Here is a 12,756-nt window from a genome sequence, read left to right as displayed (position 1 = left end):
CAGCGATGCTAAATATATGCATATACTAGCCGTTGAGACCGTGTAAACGGGCTAGTTTTGGAATGGGGGGGTCCGAGGCCCCCCCCTCCGAGGTCGCCGCTGCTCCGCCCCCCCCCCCCCAAGCACTGTCTGTTATTGAACTTACATCACACCACGCAGATGCAGCAGGCACATCAGCAAAGCTGCCATCGGGACGGGCTTCCTTCTCTGCCTGTGTCCCGCCCTCGTGTGACGTATCGCGGCGAGGGCGGGACACAGGCAGAGAAGGAAGCCCGTCCCGATGGCAGCTTTGCTGATGTGCCTGCTGCGTCTGCGTGGTGCGATGTAAGTTCAATAAGAAAGACAGTGCTCGGCCGGGTGGAGGGGCGGCAACTCCGGATGGGGGAAGCGGTAGCAGTGACCTCGGGGGAGGGCGGAGCGGTTGCGAGTACGTCTGCGGCATGCGCAGTAGAGACTTCCCGCTCTGTCCCGCCCCCCTCATCACGTATTGATGCAGGGGCAGGGCAGAGAGGGAAGTCTCTACTGCGCATTTGCGAGTGAGTATGACACTCGCCTTTTATATGTTTGATTATGGTCATCAGTGCCAGCTCTACATATCACAGTGATTATTCACCTGCTATACATATAGCTATGCCACTTAGGGGCCCTTTTACTAAGCTGTGGTAAAAAGTGGCCTGCGGTAGTCTGGATGTGCGAATTTGATGCAAACTGGGCAATTTTTTACCATGGCTGGGAAAAAGGTTTACTGGGGTGGTAAATGGCCATGCACTAAAATTAAAAGTAGCAAGTGGCTATTTACTGCCTGAGTACTTACTGCCACCCATTGACCTAGCGGTAAGGGTTTACATGCTACTTGTGCAGTAATCAGCGTAAGCTAATGTGGCTGCGCTGCTGATTACTGCTAGGAGCGCCCCCCACAGTAAAAAATAGAAAAATATTTTTTACTACAGGAAACAGCGCATGCTAACTTCGAAATTACCACCAGGTGCCTGAGCTATCCAGGCGGTAATGTCGATTTGGCACACACTAGCCGGGCGTTAGCCCTACCATAGCTTAGTAAAAGGGCCCCTTAATTTGGACAGCTGTTTCTTTGTGGCCTAAATTAAACCACTTTGCATAGAAGCTGAATATTATATTGCTGCTATGCATATAGCTGAGTGATCCAGCCTAATTCTACCCCAGCACTATCTGTATATTGTCTGTGAAAATCCATTTAGTGGTGGACACTAAAAAGCCCTTATTTTAGAAGCTCTATTCATATCCTGGACATCTGAAAATCAACATTTAGACATCTACATTACATAGAAATCCAAATCCTGATTTTATAAAGCCAGACTATGGACATTTAAAACTGCAGTACATCCATATCACAAGGGGGTATGGTCTGAGCATGTTTTAGGTGAGACTAGGGAAGGGCCAAAACATGGACCTCAAACTCCAATTGCAGAAGACGAAGAGAAGTCTATGTCCAAAACGATGGACATTCTTATTTAGACCTGGTACAGAAAGGTGCTCTGATTAAGTAGCTGACCACTAGAGGGATTAATTGCTGTCCCCTTCCCTTCCTCAAATATGAAACCAACAAGAGATTCCAGGCTATATGACAGCTTCAGGAACTATGGACGTTCATGGTACTAAAATCATCTTTAAATTAAATTCTTAATAGTCCTCAATGCAGAGCTGAGAAGTAGTCTAATGATCAGTGTAGTAGGCTGTGAATCAAGATATCCAGGTTCAATTTTTTTTGTTTTTTTAATTGTGAGCCCTCCAGGGACAGAAAAATACCTACTGTACCTCAATGTATAAGAAACCTGTGAGCCTGAAGGCTACTGAAGTGCTGTACATTCAGGTACACTGCATAATACAGGCAACACTAAACCCATTTTTAAAGTTCCCATTTATAAATCCCCCCTTTTTTTTTGGGGGGGGGGGGGGGATAAAATCTCTGGTTTTTGGTTAGCATGAGTGGGGCTCAAGCAAATAGCTATACAACTTTGAGAACTGCCTTTCTACAGCAGAACACAAAATACATCATTAGGTTCATGTCTGGTATCAGGCAGTCATTCTGCCAAATTATAATCCAATGACTACAGATTATAATTTATTATAAGAGATAGATACGTTGATAAAGAGAGAAATATCAGAGACACATATTAAAGATTGTTGGTGAAATAATTACCCCCAGAAGCGTAAGCAGCAGGGCTCTCCCACAAAAGAACAGAAGGACAAGGGATGTAATGAACAAAACCTTTATTCCTCAAGACCCGACACAGTACTGTAGGAATATGTGAAAGACAAGTGCTGCATGCATTAACTGTCAACAATTCTATGAGCTATGATGTCATTGGATATAGTGTAATGTCTTGTGGGTGTGTCTGAGTCACTCTAGTTGCTCTGAGAGTGAATCAGTCTGTGTCAGCATAAGATGGTGTTAGCAATCTCTCTTCAAGCTGTATGATAACCAACTGACAGAATTTTTGTATTCAGTAGTTTTACCATGTCTACTGCAAGTATGATGTAAATAGTTATCTGAAGAAACTGTAAGTAAACATCATTTTTGTTTGGAAGTTAAAGAAGAGAGAGTAATTGAATCTTTTATTCAAGAGTCTGTGTGAAAGAGAGAGAGAGAGAACAAAAAAATGGGAGTTAACACTTCTAAAGCTCTGCTGTGTATGGGCTAAATCTGCTGAAGTAAAAGTCTATTTTTCATTTCTCCCCATCATATTGGGTTATGGGCCCAGGCCACTAAAATAAAAAAAAGAAAACATTAAGAAATTTTTTTTATCTCTCCACATAAGAAAAAAAAAAAACAAGATGGCAGCTGCACCATTACTACCCTGTTTCCCCGAAAGTAAGACATCCCCCGAAAATAAGACCTAGTAGAGGTTTTCCTGAATTGGTAGATATAAGGCCTCCCCCGAAAGTAAGACCTAGCAAATTTTTGTTTGAAAGCAGGGCCGCCGAGAGCCAGACAAGGCCACCCCCGGGCCGCCCCCCCCCCCATCCGAGGTCGCCGGGCCCCCCCTCCACCCACCCTCCATCGCTCCCGGAACTAACCTTAAATGCCTCCTTTCACCTTCGCAGCAAGCAGCAGCAGGGCAGACCTCTCCTTCCTTCCGTGCCCTGCCCTCGCGGACGTTACATCAGGTGAGGACGGGACACGGAAGGAAGGAGTGGCCTACCCTGCTGCTGCTTGCTGCGAAGGTGAAGGGAGGCGTTTAAGGTTAGTTCCGGGAGCGACGGAGGGCAGGCGGGCCGATCCAACCCCGACGTTTCCCTGAAAAATAAGACAGCCCCTGAAAATAAGACCTACTGTATTTTGGGGGGCAAAAATTAATATAAGACAGTGTCTTATTTTCGGGGAAACACGGTATGTTCTCTCAAAGTGCCCCAACTGAATGAATATAACTATATTCAGTGGGAGATGAGATTTAAATGTATTATTGAAGCAAAGAAGCTAAAAATATGTTTGGATCAAGTAAGAAATGCTGACAATTCTGAAGAATGGAATACTGCAGACTGTTATGTCAGAAGTATGCTAGATGAAGCTCTGACAGAGAAACAGGCAATATTGATTGATGGAACAGACACCTCAAAAGAAATATTGCAAAAATTGAAAACCATGTATGGTACTTCATATACAAAACAACAGCCTATATGGTTATCAGAAATAATTCAATTGAAGTTGAATGACAAGAAAAAATGTAATGATCATATAACACATTTAATGTCATTATTTAAGAAGCTAGAATTATCAGGTATACCTATCTGCGATGCTTTAAAGAGAGCTTTTATGTTTACATCTCTGTCTAAAAGTTTTGAAGTATTCAGGACAGTGAATGAAGCAATTGAAGGACAATCTTTTGAACAGGCTGTCTCTAAGCTTAGACAAGAATGTATTATAACAGAGGAGATCTGTTCACCAAGAGAGATTAACCAGAATGAAACATTTTTCTCAGCAATGCATTGTAGGAGGCGGAGCTATAATGAAAAAAGCCTGCCCAGAAACAAGCTGATTTGCTAATCATGTGGTAAAGAGGGACATGTATCAAAATACTGTAACAAGAAAAACCACACCCCTTCTAGCTCATTTAAGCCAATGGAGAATAAGCATGGTCAAAGAAAAAATTATGACCATGACAACAGTAAGAATAAGAGCTGTATAATGACAGAAAAATCTTTTAATATAATGAAGAACACTTCACATAAAAATAGTTGTATATTAGATTCTGGCAGCACAAAACATATAACCAATAATAAAGACTTTTTCACAGATATGAGACCAGAAGATGGTAGTCTTCACACAGCAAATGCTGGCTCAACAATGATCAAAGGAAAAGGAAATGGACATTTAAAATGCATAGTATCAGATGGAGTCAAAAAAACTCTTGTAAAAGATGTCTTATATGTTCCACGAGCAGTTTGTAATATGCTTAGTGTATCAGCATTAGACAAGAAAGGTTTTTCAATTCATTTTGAAAATAGTAAATGTACAATTTCTGATGGTAATGAAATTTATGCTGAAGGTTATATGAATAACAATGTCTATAAGTTAAACATTACAGGTGAATCATCACATCTTATAAAAACAAAGAAGAATACAGAATGTAATCTTGAGACCTGGCATCGTCGAATGGGACACAGAGATCCAAAGGTGATCTTGGAGCTGCAAAGTAAGCAACTTGCAACAGGCATAAAAATAAGTGCCAGTAATGGTAAGATGGAAAAATGCATAGATTGTATTACTCAAAAGGGGGTAAGACCCTCATTTCCATCATATAAAGGAAAAAGAAGTAGTAAAATACTGGACTTGATACATAGTGACTTATGTGGACCATTTAATATTCCATCACTAGGGAATAACAAATATGCATTAATATTTGTGGATGATTTCTCTAGATACTGTATGGCCTATCTATTAAAAGAAAAGAATCAAGTTGCTGATATGTTAAAGAAGTTTGTAGCCTTGGTAAGCAATAAATTTGATAAAAAACCAAAGATTCTACAGACTGACAACGGTGGTGAGTTTACTTCACATACCATACAAACATTTCTAGAACAAGAAGGTATTCAGCACATAAAGACAGTTGCATATACACCAGAACAAAATTCTGTAGCTGAAAGAAAGTTCAGATCGCTTGTAGAAATGACAAGATGTATGCTATCTGATAGTAATCTTCCAAAGAGATTATGGGGAGAAGCAATTCTCACAGCAGTATACCTACAGAACAGACTACCTACAAAAGGGACTGATCGCACCCCACATGAAATGTGGCATAGTAAAAAGCCAAATCTGTCACATATAAGAATATTTGGAAGTACAGCATATGCTCATGTGCCGAAACAGAAGAGACATAAGCTGGATTCCACAACAGAAAAAGGAATTCTATTGGGCTATGATTCAGTTCACAAAGGTTATAGAATTCTGAATCTAAACACTGGATTTGTTGGTGTGAAACACATCACATATTTTGATGAAAATAAAAAAATTGATAAAGACTGGAAAATTCCAAATGAACCTTATCATCCAGAATATGAAAAGAAACCAATAATCAATATCCCGGTGATTATAAACACTAACATACCAGAATTGTCTGATAATAATTTTTCTGATTCTAATGAGGAACAGGAAAATGAAATAGATACAGAAAGTGTTTATACTGAAGACAGTACCACTGATGAAGGGGAAATGATTGGAGATAGAATCTCGATCTCAGATGACACAGAGAGGTCAGACCAACAAAATGTCAGATGCTCATCCAGAGAAAATCGAGGTAATCCACCCCAAAGACTATCTTATTTAACAACTACTGATGATGCACAAGAACCTTTAACTTGGGATGAAATTGATCAAATGTCTGAAAAAGAAGCAGAAGAATGGAAAAAAGCTGCACAAGATGAAATTGACGCGTTGCATAAAAACAAAACATGGAACTTAACTGAATTACCCCATGGCAAAAAGGCCATAGGATGCAAGTGGGTATTTAAGTTGAAAAGAAATGCACAAGGACAAGTAGAAAGATATAAAGCCAGACTGGTAGCAAAAGGTTATCTTCAAAAATATGGTGAAGATTATGATGAAGTATTTGCACCAGTAGTGAAACACACAACAATCAGAACTCTCCTAAGCATAGCTGCATCAAAGAAAATGCAAGTGAAACACATAGATGTTAAAACAGCATTTCTTCATGGAGATATATCTGAAGACTTGTATATGAAACAACCAGAAGGTTTCATAGATACAAATAACAGTCATTTAGTGTGTAAACTGAACAAAGGTTTATATGGTTTAAAGCAAAGTGCAAAATGCTGGAATGAGAAAATGCATGAAATGTTAACTGATTTAGATTTTAAGCAAGGAGAAGCAGATAAATGCTTGTATACTAGACAAAAGGAAGGTCATTGTGTGTACATTTTAGCATTTGTAGATGATTTGCTTATAGCAAGTGAAAGTGAAAAAGAGTATAAAGACATTGTAAAGTGTTTAAATCAGAATGTTGAAATAACTGAACTTGGAAATGTGTCATACTATTTAGGTATGAATATTGAAAAACAGAAAGATGGTTCTTATTTAATAAGTCAGAAACAAAAGATTAATGATCTTATTGAAAGTATGGGTATGCAGGAAGCACACTCAGTAGGTTCACCTATGACCACAGATTTTCAGAGGGATGAAACTGAAAGGGAACCATTACCAGATAACATTCTATACAGATCTGCAATAGAAAAACTTTTGTATCTAACTACCACTTACAGAGTTGATATAGCGAATGCTGTAGGAATTTTAAGTAGAAGAGTGGACAAGCCTACTAAGACTGACTGGACTGCTGTAAAAAGAGTGGTAAGATATTTGAAAGGTACAATTGACTGTAAATTGGTGATTCCGGTAAATAGTAATCAGAAATTGATTTGTTACTGTGATTCTGATTGGGCTGGAGATCATTCAGATTACAAATCCACAAGTGGGTATGTGTTTATGTATGGAAAAACATCTATTTCATGGGCAAGTCATAAACAAACCATTGTAAGTTTTATCATCCACAGAAGCAGAATATGTTGCTGTGTCTGAAGCATGTCGTGAACTAATGTGGATAGAAAAACTGTGTACAGATTTTGGTATAGAACAGCAGAGACCGATACAGATTTTTGAAGACAATCAAAGCTGTATAAGGTTGTCAATAAATGACAGGGTACAGTCTAGAACAAAACATATTGCAACAAAATTCCATAATGTCAGAGAATTGTGAAGGCAAGGAGTAATAAGTTTGCAATATAAACAAACTGACCAAATGATTGCTGATATCTTGACGAAACCGCTAGCTGTAAGAAATTTTGAAAATCTAAGAGAAAAGCTAGGACTGTATGTATATAAATAAATATATAAGAATTGAATTGTTGGACAATAATGCATGTGAAGGGGTATGTAGGAATATGTGAAAGACAAGTGCTGCATGCATTAACTGTCAACAATTCTATGAGCTATGATGTCATTGGATATAGTGTAATGTCTTGTGGGTGTGTCTGAGTCACTCTAGTTGCTCTGAGAGTGAGTCAGTCTGTGTCAGCATAAGATGGTGTTAGCAATCTCTCTTCAAGCTGTATGATAACCAACTGACAGAAGTTTTGTATTCAGTAGTTTTACCATGTCTACTGCAAGTATGATGTAAATAGTTATCTGAAGAAACTGTAAGTAAACATCATTTTTGTTTGGAAGTTAAAGAAGAGAGAGTAATTGAATCTTTTATTCAAGAGTCTGTGTGAAAGAGAGAGAGAGAGAAAAAGAACAAAAAAATGGGAGTTAACACTTCTAAAGCTCTGCTGCGTATGGGCTAAATCTGCTGAAGTAAAAGTCTATTTTTTCATTTCTCCCCATCAAAGCCTACATCAGGGGTCTAAAAATAATGGACATGTATAAAAAAACATAAAAGTGAATGAAACATATAAAGGGAGTAAAATATCTATTATACATATAAAAATATATAGGATCATGTGATGACTAAAATACAGCTATCAAACGACATAACAACAAAACAAGCGTGCAAAACACTCCATATGATAATCTACAAGTTGTGGTAGATAAAAGAACTGACATAAAGAACATAATTCCAACAAAAAGATGGTTAACAAGTAGTCATAAAATGTATATAAATAATACATTCAGGAAAGGATGAGAACATTCCTTAAAAATATGTATATAAAAAAAGTGCAAAAAACAGCTAGGGCACAGACCTGTACACAGAGTCACTGATGAACATTGGGTGACAGGATAACAGCCTATGGATAAAATGCAAAATGACATTTTATTATTATTATATCATTTGATAGTTATATTTTAGTCATCACATGATCCTATATATTTTTATATGTATGATAGGTATTTTACTCCCTTTGTATGTTTCATTCATATTTATGTTTTTTATACATGTCCATTATTTTTAGACCCCTGATGTAGGCTTTACACCGAAACACAGTGCTGTGTCAGGTCTTGAGGAATAAAGTTTTGTTCATTACATCCCTCGTCCTTCTGTTCTTTTGTGGGAGAGCCCTGCAGCTTACACTACTCCTTCTGCTGGTTTCCATTAATGTAGTGACATACGGTCCTCTGCTTTTTGTGCTGTCCCGCTGAAATAATTACCCCAAGACCTCCAAAGACTAAGGGGGTCTTTTACTAAACGTTAGCACATGCTGTCTGCCACAGGACCCATTTTATTCCTATGGGACCTGTTGCAGATAACATGCAATAACCTTCAGTAAAACACCCACAATATTGCTAACTAATCCCCAAAATGCGTATACTTAAACTTTATGGATTTGTCTCCCTCAAGAACATTCCAATACCAGGAACTACTACTACTACTACTATTTAGCATTTCTATAGCGCTACAAGGCGTACGCAGCGCTGCACAAACATAGAAGAAAGACAGTCCCTGCTCAAAGAGCTTACAATCTAATAGACAAAAAACAAAAAAGTAAGCAAATCAAATCAATTAATGTGAACGGGAAGGAAGAGAGGAGGGTAGGTGGAGGCGAGTGGTTACAAGTGGCTACGAGTCAAAAGCAATGCTAAAGAGGTGGGCTTTCAGTCTAGATTTAAAGGTGGCCAAGGATGGGGCAAGACGTAGGGGCTCAGGAAGTTTATTCCAGGCGTAGGGTGCAGCGAGACAGAAGGCGCGAAGTCTGGAGTTGGCAGTAGTGGAGAAGGGAACAGATAAGAAGGATTTATCCATGGGGTGTAGGGAAGGACGAGTGTGGAGAGATACTGGGGCGCAGCAGAGTGAGTACATTTATAGGAAGCGTACCAGATGGGCTTTCCAGGAATTTCTCATCTTCTTCCTCCCACTGCACAGCATTTTTCTTCTTTTTTCTCTTTGTTACAGCTTTTCTCTTCTCTGATGTTGTTCTTTCTGATTCTGATTTCCATGGCACGTCTCTAATCAATAAAGGCATTGGTCTAATGCTAACCCTAGGCTGTACCCCAAATACCCAAATAACATAATCATGGAAGGGAAGTTGTTGCTGTTGTTTTTGACATGACCTCTGGAGGGTCAAGTCATTCTGCACATCAGTCGTGAGACTGCCTGTTCAGTCCCCACCAGTGCAGGAGGAACAGATACCCTGATAAATTTTTCAGCCATTTGCAATCAGTTTCAGACCATTAAAACCACAATTTTATGTCCAGGAGGAGTGGACTCTGAATATTGGCTGGTAATGGTGGCAAAACAGATTGATTTAGCAAAAACTGAAAAAAATTATTTGGTCCATTCTGCTCAGATATCCAGTCTCATACAGGTTCTTTTTTCATTCTAAAAATCCAAATGATATTCTTGTTTCAAGCATGTTTAGAAAACTTCAAAGAAATAAATGTTTATTATCACACCACCTAAAACTTTTCTGGGTTATAAATTGTGCTCTGTATCCAAATATGGAGCAAAGGGGAAAGAATTTTAAAATGGTGTAAAGCAGACAGTAGAACTTACAATTTTCTAAGTGTTAAGAGTCATCTTGCTGTAAATGCAATTTAGTGTGCATATGAAAAACACTACATCAATTATGCTATTAGATACCTGTTCCAGGGTAAGTAAACTTCTTGAGAACTATCAACATAATTCTTTAAAAAATAATGCATTTTGTTAGGATGCTAAAATAGGAAAACCAGTGAGAAATGAATGCTTGTGGCCTCAATGGACATATCATTTTTTATATTAACTAAAGGAAGACTTATGGGCATAGTTATCAACATGGGCTACCGTTTAAGAGAGTTATTTTACTAGAGATTGTGCTTTTTTTAGCACAGGGCACTGGGTTCTATTTTATGCAATGAAACCATTTGCAAAAATAGCAAAACTTGTGCTAAAATAACCCATCTTTTAATGGTAGCTCATATTGTTAACTTCTTCCCTTAATGTCTCTTAAGATGTCTGTTATTAATATATCATTCAAAACACATTGAAGATTGATGTTTTTGAGACTATTAAGAGCTCATTCCATGCAGTCCCACAGATCAATCCAGAGACTTGTGGGTTATGTCCCTCTACCAGCAGATGGAGATAGAGAGAGAACTTCAGAGATAGCTATATGTGATCATGTGCTGCCAGCTTCTCTTCAGTATTCTCTCTATTAAGCAGGTGGAGGGTCATAACAGTGCAGCTCTGGATTGATCTGGCTCCTAGCCCAACCCAAGGGTTGGGATCCCAGTGTTTGGGCTTCTTTTGGGGGAGCCGGACAGTGGCGGGTGGCAGATGCGATGTCTATGCGTGGCATGGCGCACCTGAGTCGGGGCCAGTGATTTCAGGGAGCCCAGGGTTATCTAGCAGCACAGAGGACCAAGACTTGGTGCCCGATTTTGAAGCACCCACCAGCGGGCGCTATTTTTCGACTCTGCTGCTCTCGGCACCACACGTGGCAGTGGGATTGGCGCAGCCTGTTCAGTATTGTGGGGGGTTGGATCCTGATTGGGGCAACAATCAGGCAGCCATGAAGCCCCTTTCTTCCCAGAATTTGTGCTTCTTATGCACAAAGCATTTTTATTAAAGAGGTCAGAGGGTTCCAGGGCACAGAATGCCCCCCCTCCCCTATGGTCCTTTTCCTCACCTCCACCGCTTCTGGTGAAGCGGCCCAGGTGTGAGGCCTTAGATTTTGATGACGCCTCAACGGCGTCAGATACAGACAACCCCCTTGTACCTGAAGACCCCTTTTCAAGGGTATGCAGAGTTCTTGGAAGAGGGAGACCTCCCGAAGAGGGAGATGATCCCACGGCAGCCCGTTTGTTAAAAAGAGGAACTTCCCACTCTGATTATCAGTGCGCTCGATGTGTTGAATATTTCCTCACCTGATGCTGCGACTGGTCTGCCACCTGCCCTCTCTACCATGTCAGGGACAAAGACTCCTGCAAAATCTTTTCACATCTATGTAGCTATGAAGATTCTCATCTCGGCGCAATGGGATACGCCAGATGCGGGATTGAGGGTAGCGCGGTGATGGCATATCTTTATGCCCTGCCAGTGGTGGATTTGGAGCCCTTGCGGCTTCCCAGTAACAAAAAACTTCACATTACCGGTAGAAGGGAGGAGGAAACTTAAGGATCCCTATGACCATAAGTTGCAGGCATCCCTCAAACTTGCATTTGAGGTGGCAGCGTTAAGTCTCCAGGCATCCGTCTGCGGATCTTACACAGATGACCTCCTTGGGGATCTCCTGGCCCTGGAGTCTGGACTGGCCTATCTCGCGAATCTGTTTTATGATCTGTTACGGGTGGCTTAGTACCATTGATTGTATCAGGTTGCGGAAGGTTGCCCTTTTTTAGAAGCATCTCAAGATTCTTTTCGTAACAGAGCAACCCTTCTGATCTCATTTATATTTTAAATGGAAAAAAAATTGGTTATGAAAACATATTTTCAATATAAAGAAGCACCTTTTATGGTCAAACAATCCAGCTATTCCCCAAAGTGGCTCGTTCCTCTCAGCAGAGGTGGAAGGCTTTTTTGGCCTTGAAGCCCCAGCTGTTTTTTTTATCTTACATTTGCCTATAAATGTTTGGTCTCATATGCTGGGAAGCATTTTGTATTCTTTGAACCCTCTCAACTGGAAGGATTTATTTCTGTAGTCCAAATGGTACTGCCTGATATATTGCAAATATTTAATTATGGCCTTAAAACTAGCTTTGCTAACATGTTTATTCATGCTATTTTATCCGTCTTTCTAAAATTGCTGAGAATAGAGTACTTCAAACAACGAACGCCAAGCAGCTTTGAAGTTTTTTTTCAATTAGCTATACACACATTTCCTGCACCAGAGTTTTCCACAGCGATTTTGGTCAAACCGTGCACACAGCCTTTTTAAAGGTAGAGTGTTACTGAATAAAAGTGCGTTTAATTGAATACCCTCCAAGGATTGACATTACCAGATAATACATATATGGTGTAACAGACTCCTGACGCAGGCCAGTTGGGCCGAAACACAGCTGTGTCGAGTCATATCACCCTAATAAATTTATTTAGTTTTTTTCATTTTGCTTGTGTCGTCTTTTTTTGATTTTCTTTTTTTGACTTCTATATTTTGTTTATATTTTTGTTTTTTACTAATTTTTCTTCCTTGTATGTACTTTGTTTTTCTTTTTGGGCGTTTTTTTCATTTTTTTTTTGCGTCATCTTCGCTGTTTTTGATTATTGAGAATAGAGTACAGCATAAAACCAATAAGTAAACTATAAACAATAATAAAACCAAATAGTAGAACAGACTGCATTGATTTAATGTTCT

At 39.5% G+C, this 12,756-nt stretch overlaps 1 protein-coding gene across 1 annotated transcript in view; it reads right to left on the bottom strand.

Annotated features, from left to right (window-relative positions):
* The window catches only part of NOD1 (nucleotide binding oligomerization domain containing 1), a 153,925-nt gene that overhangs the window by 47,487 nt on the left and 93,682 nt on the right, over positions 1-12,756 (bottom strand).

This window comes from Microcaecilia unicolor, chromosome 1 (assembly GCF_901765095.1).
Source record: "Microcaecilia unicolor chromosome 1, aMicUni1.1, whole genome shotgun sequence".
Lineage (NCBI taxonomy): Eukaryota > Metazoa > Chordata > Amphibia > Gymnophiona > Siphonopidae > Microcaecilia > Microcaecilia unicolor.
This window is presented reverse-complemented; position numbering and strand designations above follow the sequence as displayed.